The sequence below is a fragment of the Falco naumanni genome, chromosome 1, assembly GCF_017639655.2.
Source record: "Falco naumanni isolate bFalNau1 chromosome 1, bFalNau1.pat, whole genome shotgun sequence".
Taxonomy (NCBI): Eukaryota; Metazoa; Chordata; class Aves; order Falconiformes; family Falconidae; genus Falco; species Falco naumanni.
The window spans coordinates 32,131,615-32,144,501 of NC_054054.1; positions in this window are offsets into that span (position 1 = coordinate 32,131,615).

Consider the following 12,887-nt stretch of genomic DNA (forward strand, 5'->3'; position numbering starts at 1 on the left):
CTATCATGAATTCAATGCTGGATCAACAGTGCTTAGCAACTCGGAAAAATCACCTCTAGAACAAACAACTTGTAAAGCTTGTGGTGTTTGGGGCTCCATATTCAAAAGGACACTGGTTACTTTTATCAGTTACAGGAGAGACTAAGAGTACACACTTGCTGAATCACAAAAACTATACAAAACATGCAGAAGGGATGCAAATGCTGTGCTGACTGGCATGCTGAAGATTTTGGTTTTACCACTATAAAATGAACAAATTTTAGTCTGCTTCCCCAACATGGGCTACATCACTTTCACGTACATGCTGTGTTTCTGCTCATTCTCCTACCTTTTACTTCAGCAGCTTTTGCTACCTTTGTGTCTGCACTTCAGGAATGTTGCAGAGCTCAAGAACTTAAGTATTAGTGGTTACGTATTCTAAGGAAGTATCAGGAATTAAGGATACTCAATCAAGAAACATCACGTATCTCAGTGTCTGCAGCCTCCTCTGGAGAAAAAGCTGTCCTCCACCTCTTCCTCTGGGACCACTTAAAGAGGATGAATCAACTCATAACTTGACACACCTAATTATTACATGCTGCTAATATTCAAGGATGCTGTCAGATAAAGAAAAGGGTGTAGCCTCCATGCAAACATGCTTTCCTGCTCTCAAATCAAAGGCCTTCCTCTAATTAAAATCATCTAATTAATTTAGGTCCAAATGAAGCTTCACAGGCAAGGGCAAATCCAGATGAGGCATCATAAATAAGCAATACAAATCGTTCATTCATCCTATAATTATTAAATATTTTCAAAACAAGCCCTACAATGGGGCTGAGGTCCCCTATTGTTTTGATCAGGAAAGGCAGAAAAAGCTTCTTTAATTACCTTATTTTGAAATATATTTATATAGAAGATTACTAAATGAATACAGTAACGTAAAAAGTTTAAAAAGCAATTAAGAGAGATTTTAAAATTCCTTAAAACAGCTAAAGCTATTAGAATTATGGACAATCAAATCCTTCCCCTAGAAAGAGTTCTGGCAGTTAGCCTGTATTTCCTAATAATGGTAAGGCTGGCTCATATTTTAAATTTAGGAATTTCTAACAGAGGGAATCGTTAATCCACCCCAAACATCACATTTTACCACAGTCAGAGATTTGTACTGGATGAGTTGATACATTAAGCCCAAATTCCAGTGGTGTTCAGGTATTGAGTGATGGATGGGTCAGCTGTGTAACCAATATTTAGCTACCAGTTTCCCATTTGTTTTGGTCCAACCTACCTCTCAGTACACTCTATCCACTAATCCTGGCAGGAAAGGGTGGCAGAATGAGTCCAGCATTATTTTTCCAGTCTTTATTTTTGGGGGCAGCAAAGAGATGCAGCTGAAGGGTGCTTTATTCTTCCAGCTAGAGCAGTAACGTAAGGCGATGAGATGAAGAGCCACAGCACAGCAGGAATTCTACAACAGTAAAACTGTCTTCTGTCTTCTCTCTCTCTCTTTGCACCTGACCAGTGCTTATCTCAGCATTTCAGACTGCACAAATGGAGACAGTACAGATTTAAATAAGCCAAATTAACTTAACAGTAAGCAAAGTACACTTCCCCAAAGCAGTTTGAGGATGAATTCCAGTCAAAGCATGGGGCAAGATTACTGACACTGGCTGACCTTCACATCTTCATATCAGAAGACTCCCAAACATAATGATTAGGTCAAAGAAAGCCTAACGAGGCCTCTGGCAGGTCATTAAGCAAAAGACACTGGCATTTGAAGTGCGCATCTGATATAAAGAAAAACACTGCTTGAAGGCTCCCAGAAATAAATGTTTACTTAAGATGAAAACAAACAGGAATTCAATAGCAGCTTTTACAGTCAGAGAACAATGAAGCTTGTAAATATTTTCCACTTGTTTACTTTAAAAACAATTCCACCTAATCTGTGTTCTCATTTTCTGCATCTTATTGCAAACAATTTGAATAGGTGAAATATTCTTAGAAACTGACTTTTAAGCAGTTACTAGCAAAGAGATCCCTTTTAACACAGGTTAGTAAATATACATACTGAAGGTAGACTGAAAAAGCGTAGGTTGAACAAGCAGAGGGGGAAAAAAGAAATTTTGTGTAGCCAAAATACATAAGTAATAAAAGTAATGAGTAGAGCTGGCTTCTTAAGGCCCATATTCACTTCAGCCACATTCTCCCCCAGCTCCTAGTCTCCCCAGTAGCACAGTAAACCCACAGAAGGTTTCTGAAATCAAATGTCACAATATAATTCCTCCTTTTCCCCCCCTCTCCTGTTTCATACGAAAGAGTGGATCTCACATCTTCTGCTTGAACAGCTTTGTCTACTCAAAGAGAAAAATGCTTCTGTCTTCTCCTGTTGGGCTCTCACACTCTTAACAGTCCCAGCTCTATTCCTAGCTGGGTCTAACAGCCGAAGGACTAGGCAAGAAGGCACGGTAATATTCCTTTAGCATCACAATACTGTTAGTCAGAAACGGGGAAGTACAGGTTTAATCAGAAATCTTAAGTCACAAATAATGTTTCCAGGTGAAGCAAAAATGACAAAGGAAAAAGGACAGCATCAAAAGCTTTCCATGGTTTCTGTCCCCTGGTACAAAATTAAAGTTTGGCTTTCAGAAGTAATGAAGGTGCAAGACACCTGAACCTTTAAAATAATTGCAGTACATTATGTACTAAAACATGCAAATTATCCAGCAGTCAGGATGCAGTACCACCAAACTACTGCAGTTTTTTTTCCACACAGACCCTCATCTCCTCTAGGTTGGGTTTTTTTTTTTGCCATTTCTCTGTGTTTTCTGGACGTTAGGTAGTTGCTGCTCCAGTGGGGCTACCAAGTATCTAGAAATCCTGGATAAACGGCCACTCTGTATACACAGACCAACCCTATAACATGTGCAGTGACTGCAGCAAGCAGGTTGAAGGCCAGCAATTTTTTTATCCAGGGGCAGTAAAAATAAAAATCATGCCCTTCACCAAAACCTACACCAATCTGTCGTTAGCATGCATGAGGTCCACACACATTTCAGATGTGCTCATAACAATAGGAACATATGCCCAAATGCTTCAGTCCCATTCTCAGGAAAACTTTCCTGACCGAAGCCTAGACTTTCCAAGCTACCTGCCTGGTGTGCAAAACCTCTCACAGACAAACAAAATATCCAGTTAGTCCTGGTGAACCCAGGAATAACTAGAACCAATGCAGAGTTACATCATCCAATGAAACCTGAGCATTTTTTCTGCACATACTCTCTGTTCGCTCATTAGAATTATATTTAAAAGGTTCAGGTTGTTCTTTTACCAAAAACAACTCTACTTGATAGAAAGATATGAAGACATGACTACCTAAATGAGTTGCCGTAAGCTAAGGTAGGGTGTGGATTTACAGCACACAAGCCTTTCCACAAAAGCTGCTCTTTATCACATGGCGCCAGCGACCCCACTATCACTGCACAGTAGCTACCTCTCATGTGCTACCGAACGAGAGTTGTGTGCACAGGCACTCACCAGCCAGTAGCTTATTTTTATAAATCCAAACACATCCACAACTATGCCGTATCTTCTTTGTGGAATCATACACACTGGTCCACATTTTTAAAGGAACTTAACTTAGGCATTTAACTTGGACATTAGGCATTTAATGGATTAGCACAAAGCAAGACTATGTTAAGTCACTGCATATACTACAACAAGAACAACCGTCTAGATTTTCTAAGTGATGCAGCACAGGGCTTTTTAAAGCACAGCTTCACCTGCCTACATGAACCTTTTGAGTTACCCAGAGCTAAAGGTGGATGACAGATAGCCTTATCAGCGTGCAGAAACAGTACTGGGCATGTATTGGGAGACATCAAAAAGGTGTGCTCTATTTTGATTCACGTTTTCCCAGATAAAGAAACTTCAATTAGATTTTAAAGAAAGAGGCATTACACATTTGACATTGCATTAGTATTATCAGCATTTGCCTACAACACTTTGAAAATAAACCTTTCATTATCCAGATATGATATACTCCTTCAAATACAAACACTGTGTTTCTATTTAAGACAAATCCTTTCTTACGTCCAGATCTGATTTACAGTTAATTTCCTTAAAATAAAAATGTATGATGCAGATTTCAATTTTCTTTCTGCCAGAAACTTCTATTTTTAGATGCAGGGCAACTTTATACTCCTTTAATATGCCTACCACTCCTATACAGCAAATGGTGCACCTTGGCAAGGGCTGATACATTCCGTTAGACAAATAAAATCTGCAGAATTGCTGACCTAATTGTATCAGCATTGATAAGAACAGCAATGTGTTTGGGCCTCCTACTTGATGGAAGTCTGCTAAAGAAAATTACTTACAGCCTTTTTTCTTCCCCCACCACCCCTTCCCTTTCTTTTTTTAATTGTCATTTTTACATGTGGACATCAACCAGAAAAAGTAGCAGCTCTCTGGGTACACTCCATACTGGAACCAAATTGTTCTGACACAATGTCCTTTTGCATCTGTCAAATGGGGTGCTCTAGAAGCTTCCACTGGCTCCCATTTTCAAGTCACAAGGTCTCATATCATCAGCTTTGCTCAGTATTGTCTCCACTTACATCTCTCCCATTTCCTCCCATACTCACCTCCCACTCTCCATGTTCTGCCCAAATTACTGATGATTGACCCTTTGGGATTCTTTATCCACTCCCAACTCTGGACCTTCTTATACCCCACTCATGCTAGTAGAAACAGCCTCTCAGCCAGTACCTACCAAATACTTTCCCCTCCATCAAAAGCACCCAGAAAACTCCCGTTCCGAAAAACACTCCGCCGTTAAAGATTATGGGGATATGTAGAAAACACGAAATGGTATGTACCACACATTGTGTCTGACCCTTTGTCTGGCCTATGTTTGATACGGACTTTGCTTACTAATTTCATTCTCAAGGCAGCCTCTGCAACACGAGTCATGTCAAGAGTGCAGTGAGTATGCAACTCAAATAGTGTGTTCAGGGATCTGTAACATTCCTTGCTGCAAGCGTCTAGGAAAGAATCAAGTTCTTCTGGTAAGAAGTTTTTCTTCTGTTAGCTAAATGATTTTGAGTTATTTGAAACTATGAATATCTGTCCAAACATTACTGAGGAAATGTTAGGTAATTTCCAAAGAAACAACTTCCAGCAATGTGTAACAACAGAAATAATGCCTCCCTTACGTATTTACTGCAGTAAGTGTCTAAAGGCAATCCCATAATCAGGTATTACGATGGAGAAATGAAAGACACTAGGAGGATCGCAACACTTGGAACAAAAACTCTTTCACCATAATGTAGATAACGTCTGCGTAGGAAGACAAACTTTGTACTCTCATTTCTCATGGATGTTCTCACTTATCTATTCTTCTCAATCCTTTCAAATTATTTCCTGCTTTGACAAAACAAAACTATTTTTAGAGAATTTCTCAACTCTGGAAAAATGCTTTAAAATAACACTTGGAAAGCCTACTAGAATGAAAAAGATGTCTCACGCACCCCCCACTTAGTCTAACTGTCACTATCAAATATTTTCCATTTTATTTAAAATACTTCCATAAACTAAGAAAACAAGATTCTGAAAATAATTATACTTAAAATAACCCTCGATTCTGATTAAATAGGAAGTCCTTTGAAAACACAAATGCAACCTCCCTCACGTTACCAACCAGCTCCTTCAAAATCATCTATTATAGAACTGCAAGTGTTTAAAATTAAGCATTAAACTAAAAAGTTTTGTCAAGGACACACGTCCTTACTGTTAGATGAGTTATAATTGGAGAACATGAGTATGAAGCATGCAGACAAAAAATATCAGAACTGAGCTTTACCTGTAACCAAAAGTTTAAGTTAACTAAGTAACCTATTAGATTACAAATATACTGTTGACTTATTTTTGCCACATGACATTTTCTCCATTTTCTACAGAACTAGTGAACAAATTTGAAACAAGTGTCACCTATGCAGCTTACACAGCTGTCTGCAACACAATATTTTTTCAAAGTCCGTGCCCGAAATTTTTGCTGGCTACCTATGACATACTTTCTCTCACATCTGAAAACAAAACTCCAACCATCATGGAGCTACAGTACCTTGTGTCAGCCCCACATTTTCAGAGGGCTTGTAGATATGTTGGAGGAGTACCGACATTTTAAGTGAATGAGACATCGTCCTTTTCTAAAACAAACAAACAAAATATCGCAGGCCATTATCTAAAGCATTAACAATAATGATGTGTGGTATTTACAACATTACTGTAAATAACGATGAAATTTGCATTAGGATTAAATAAGGTTATGATAGACACAGTGGAAGCAATCTCCAAAAATGAGGCTGGAAAACAGCAGCCCAGTGCCCTGTCCACAGAAACCAGTACAGGATTTCTGCTGCTGCTGTTTCCCTACGGGCAAATCCCAGGCCCTTAGAAAAGGCAAATTCTGACCTCATATTAAGAGTTGGCTTGAGAAGCAGACTTTCACTGTAGAAGTCTGCTGTAGCAAAGCAGCAGTTGGAAGAATAAAAGACAAGGAAGGTCTTGTGTGGCATGATCCATGTCCTGCCACAGTTGTTTCTCACCCTGCAAAACAGGTAGTAGTACTTTCTGACCACAATTTGTCGCAGTGATGGTGTTTTCAGATACTGCTGTAGCTGACACATAATGCTAGTAACTCAAACTATTTGGCAAAGAGATTGAATTTAAAACAAAATTCTCTTGGGAGAGGGAGCTTCAGAAAACAACCTCAACTGACATCACTTCCCAGCATTGACACGCCGGTGACATAATATCATGATGAATCTTTATTTTGCTGCTAAGTCTGGTATCCTCTTGTGAATCTAAATTGAGCAAAGAGGTTGTCTTCCCTGCATGTTTACTACTACTCTTCAAACATAAGCAGCAGAAAAGTTCTTGTGAGCAAAGACACCTGGATCAGCTTATGCTGTATAGAAAGTGGTATAGGCAACACTGACTTCACAATAGGTCAGCTAAGGAGCAGTCACAAAATCCATCCCAGAATGATGGTAACAAACAAGAGGGCAATAATTAAGGGCTTGGAAAAAGAATATAGTTACCAAGGCAAACATATGCCCAGCCTTTAATGAGGACTCGGAAAAATGCTATCCCCTTAAAACACCAGGAGTGTTCTGTGCAGCGCCTAGAAGTCTCTTGTTCAACTACTGCTGCAGCCCAGTAATACTTAATTTCTGAGTCACAGCATTTTGCTATAAAATGCCCCCCCAATCCCTTTTAAGCATTGTTAAGAGCTTCGAACTTGTTTGCCTTCTTCATATTAGATTTGGAAATGTAGTAATGAAATTACCTGATAAAACACACATACTAAAATCCATAGACCTAGATCACAAATGAAACTATAATGGCCAACAATAAGTTATTTGAGTTTTAAAAAAACAAACAAACACCAAAACCCTCACCAAAAAAACAAACCCTCACCAACCTGCCTCCCAAACATTCACAGAACAGCTCCATAAAGTTAAGCTGCTCTCATTCTGTACTTCCACGTATCCTAAGATATTCAAAACCACATGACACCCAAAGGCAAGAAAAAATAGTCATAACTGGAAATACTCAAATCAGGGCATGAGTCAGCACCTTGCAGAATACCCATCAAGTGCTGATTTTGCAGAAGTCAAGCTGATTCAGTCTGAATTTGTACTTTCTCCTTTAAGCCCTGTGTAAGGGAGGCAAGTATAGTTTCCGGATTTAAACCTTTCTCTGAAGTCAACTCAATGGCTTGTTTTAAAATGCCATCACCTGAAGACAAACTTCGGCTATCTCCCCAAGGCACAAAGTGTGCAGAAAGAGAAGTATCTGTCCAGTCTCAGGTTGTGGAAAGATCCCAGCCCGAGAGAGAATCAAGAACAGTGAAGACAGATTTCTGTTAAAAGCACTTGCAGATGTATGCAAGTGGGCTATTTCATTTACGATGAGTGACCTACAGTTTCTCACATGTTCAAAATATTACACTCATTAATTGTCTGAGGATACAAGAGCCTCCTTGTGAGTTCAGGCTGTCACTAGCACAGCTTTGGAGCTGCAGGGCAGAGGACAGCAGTTTAGCCACAGCTGCAGCAAAGTCCCACCCATGACACACAGCTTAAGATCACACTATATGGTGAACAGCAGATGAACAAGATAAATACTGACTGAAGAATACAGGTTGTTCATTTAAAATAGATTTCACCTTGCACAACTTAGAACATAAGATGACCTGACATGCACGTAACGCCACTTCCAGCCAGATGACTGCACTGAGAACTATTCTTCCTATATACAATACTTTGCATAGTAGAAAGGGAATGCAGCCACAGCACACTGAATTAACCTTGCTGGTGTTTTACTGAAAGTGGCTCACTACAGATTAGACAATCCTGTTCTAGAAAGTAAAGTTCAACTCAAATTACCAATTCAATGCAGCAATAACTGAGCCACATGTGCTGTTGTCATGAGCACGTCAGCATGTCTGAGGGATATTAAAGAACAAAAAGCATATATAATCTCTAACACAAGACAAAAAACTAAAAGGAAAGTTTGGGTCTATTATAGAACCTTAAATCTCAAAGTCTCTATCTCTAACACAGAAATAGAAAAAAGTCAATAAACACTGTGGGAAAACAAAAGGTGTAAATTTCACTGCAGGACCCACTCCCCCTTCCGCCCCCAAACTGTAATTTACAGGGATGCACTCGTTTTGAAGTTCTACCTTGCTTTACTTTGAGACAACCCAATTCCAGCATACCTAGAGACTTTGGCACAGCCTCACGTGGGTAAGGGGCAGCTTTTGCAATCAGTTCCTGATGAAACTTTCTTTTTTCTACAAAACATGGAATTGGTGCTTTTATTAATGCACTTTATTTCAAGAAATTGTAAATTTTTTTCTTGTATCTGTTTACTACTCCTCTTTGACTCTTATTGACTGTAAAGACTTGCAGACTTCTGCTGATATTAATGTTAAGAAATTAATCCGATGAGGATGTTTCACTGACATCTTTTAAGCTTTGTTTTTGTAGCTGTCAGTATTAAGACAGGAGGGAGAAGAGGAGAGAAGCACCCTCCCCTTGTTGGGAGATCTTCTTCGCCCAGGACTTCAGAACCAAAGGCTGACCCTGGATCAGTTTATCTGGGTTAAGGACAGGGTGGCACAGGACTTTGGCTAGAGTTGAGATTGTGCCAGTAAACATACTTGACCATGACAGATAAGGTTCCCTCACTCAGTACTGAGCAATCAAGCTCCAGGTCAGGGAATTATCAGCAATCTACACAGATAAAATAAACTGGGAAGACACGAAAGAGAGGACAGAGTGTCTCTTCACTCTCCTCCAGCCACAATTTCTTTGAAATTCCTTACACTTTAGTCAACTCAATCTATTGCCTCCCTGAAAAACAACTCAAACCAACTCTCAGAGTGTCTTTCTTCCATGAGATCTCTTGATTTAAATCAGATCCTATTTTCTCTCAACCTTCAGTAACTTCAAACTCCAAAATATAGACTGCATCTTTAGAAAAGGTTAACACATGTTATATGACATGGCATCATTTCAATACTTCTGCCAGTTGCAGTGATTCTTCACATCAAAACAAAACCCTTTAATTCTATTTTTAAAAGTATTTTAAAATTTAATAGATGGAAAAAGGGAGGAAACCAATACACACTGTAATTAGCCATGTACTTATGGATCACCAGCAATGTGAATCTCTGAGGTTCAAACCATTTATTTTTATTTGGGAGTGCAGTACATCTAGCATTGTAGATATCCCTGCAGTTGAAATAATACTCAAAATTAGTAAGGAATAGTTATCTGGGTGTAAAGTAACTGAAAAGTGAAAGCCCAGTTATATAGTCACATCTGATTTCAGATTAGTGGCTGCTTTTATTAGAAGGCAGAGATCAACACTGAGACTTATCTACTAAGCAGGGAGCTTCAACTTAGAACATAGGTAGAAGTGAAACATGTAGCTGGGAAACTGAAAGCCTTAGCCATTTGTTATTTGCAGGGCGTCCTTTTAGGAAGATCAAGGTCTTTTTAAATTCATATGAAGCACTCAGCTCTGCCGGTTTGTATCTTTTTATACTGTAGTCTGGACATTGATATTGAATACGAGAAACTCCTTTTATCCATTTATTGTAAGTCATGATATCATTGACTCTGCATGACCACAATATGTCCAATCTCTGTCATAAGTTCTGCTGAGAAATCAGACAAGTAGGTCTGACTTTACTGTTGCCATAAATACAATAGGAATGTAACTAAAAATTTTGCTTTGATTATAGCTAAGGGCCTCCAGTGACCTTTTAAAGGGATAATCAAAGGTGGAATTTAGATGATTAATAGATATGACAGAAATCAACATACCCCTAAACTCTGGACTGGTGTTTTAACTCTTCCAAAATTATCTCATCAGATACACTGCTAAAAATCTTTGCATCCCGTTCTTGCTCTCCATTTTCCCTTCATGCTCTCTTTAGACTGGGTCCATCCTTTCAATCTTTAAAAAAATACCTGGCTACATCCATCTATCCTTTGCCATTACTATGTAATCAACACTGCAGCAGCAACATAGCAAACCGTAAAGCCAGGCAGTGTAAGAAGATAAGCCGATTTCATTTTAAAACAAGACTGATTTCATTCACTCTCACCCTCATATCCACATACTCACAAGCACCTGGATGTGTGTGACCAAGTAGTCTGTGCAAAATTCAGGTGCCAAGACTATTGAATCCAGGAGGTCTGTCTAGGACTCCTTGTGACAATACACAGGAAAAAGGGACACCAGCTATTGAGTTCTTACCACTCTGTGCTCCTCTTAGGCTGGCAACCATGTGCTTGTTTTGGATAAGCCTTTTTGTACCCTTTATGAACTGTCAATAATCAGTCTGTCCATTTTGTCCTGCCTCCAACAGCGATCAAGATTTGCTCATTTGCTCAGGTCCTTCGCATCCTGACCACCTGCACACAGACACATGTCAGGATTTTGATGACCTGCTAATCTAGGTGACTTCAACACGTGCCATTCTTATAGCCCTTCTGCTGCTGTTGCTCCTTCTGATACCTCCAACTCCCAGACACTCCCATTCATACCACTCTTAACATATCTATTACAATTCTCCAAAATTTCAGTGATCACCAACCATGAAAGAGAACTAAAGAAATTATAACCCTCTGCAGAACAAAGCAGAGAAATTGTTTCAGTGCACAGAACTGCACAGTATCTTAAGGCAAGAGGTGGACAAACAATAATTTGGTCATAGGTTATAAATGGGTTGGTTTTAAATATTAGTTTCTTAAATAGTTTCCTAATAAGACCATATGCATTCCATGTTATCTCTCTCAAGAGATTACCATAGGTTGAAAACATGTTCTAAATATTATTTAATAAACTAACTTAGAGAGACTCATTTCTAGATACCACCAAAAAAAGATCTAGAACTCTCATCTGCTTTACTCGCTAGTTTATCTTCCTGCTCTAATAATACTTCTTAGAAAAACAAAGCAACTAGAAATTAGGGCAAATAGCATGTTGTTTTTCATGCTGCTGATCAAAATAACATCAACTCAAGATTAACATACACTACCTGGAAGCCACAGATGGAAGACACCTTCCATCCTCCTTCTGCATTTCAATATTCTGAACGTTAAGTAACTGGAGCACTGAACCTAGCATAGATTAGCTGCCACAGGGGACATCACAAATGCCACTCATTTCTAAAGCAGAAAGCAAAAGCACTGTCCATTTGCTTCTAGTCTAGTAGGATTACACTACGAAGGGAATACAGTTAATTAAACATGTGGAAAGATAAAGTTTATTGTTCTTCAGATTACTGCAACATTTGAATAGCACTAGTCTTTGTGCTATCCTCAGGAAGTCATAGGTTACCTCAACAGTCTAAAACAAATACGTGACCAAATGAACAAATTCCTTACCTTTGCCCCTGTAAGTCTTATCTGTAGTGGCTGTTTAACAGAATGATTTTCCGTGCACCTGAGGACAAGTCTTCATCTTCATTACAGAATTTATATATCAATTCTCTTGAGAATTCCAAGAGGCAAGATCAATCTCTGAAGACTTTATTTTAACAACAAATTTAAGAAAAAAAGATGTACAGGGGAAAATGACTGCACTGCTAAACCTGTAAAAGAACACTAGGGTGAGAAAAAGAGGGGTTGTTTTTCAAATCAGATTTTCTGGTCACTTGGAAGCAGGTCTTGAACCTCACTTTCTCAGGTGACTAACACATACCCTGATCTCCAGACTGTAGAATCAAACAGTTTTCAGTCAAGCAAACAGATAACTGGTTTGTTCAAAGCAGAACAGATTCAGTGACACACTAAGAGAACTCCAACACCAGATCCAACATGCAACAACTCTACTGACATGGGACTGAATCCCTTTGTACGACAACAAGAGCATGGATTTGAAAACAGTTTTATTTCCTATACTAGGCCCTAAGTGGTTCTTTTCTTTTTCCTCTAGTAAGAACAGGCTTACTTTAGGAGGTAGGGCTCCTGGTGAGAACTGTAATAACTAAACCTGATAGGATTCTTTACTTTATCCTCTAGGTTAAGTGTAAGAACTGCATAAAACCACCCAAGGTCTTCTGATTCACAGGAGCAGGCATGATTACATAAATTGCACTGAGCTACCAGCAGAGCTGTAAAACTGCCAGGTAGGAGCAGTAGCCACTTAATACCCCCTGGGGGAAGAATGTCAGAACACCCACACTACATTTATATCCCATTATAACTTCAACCCTGGACAGTGCTGGCACCCATGGTCTCCAGACTGATTTGCCGGGCACTCTATTACTTAATCTAAAGGTATAGTTAAATGCATTTTATTCACCTACAAGTGGCACTTTGGCACTT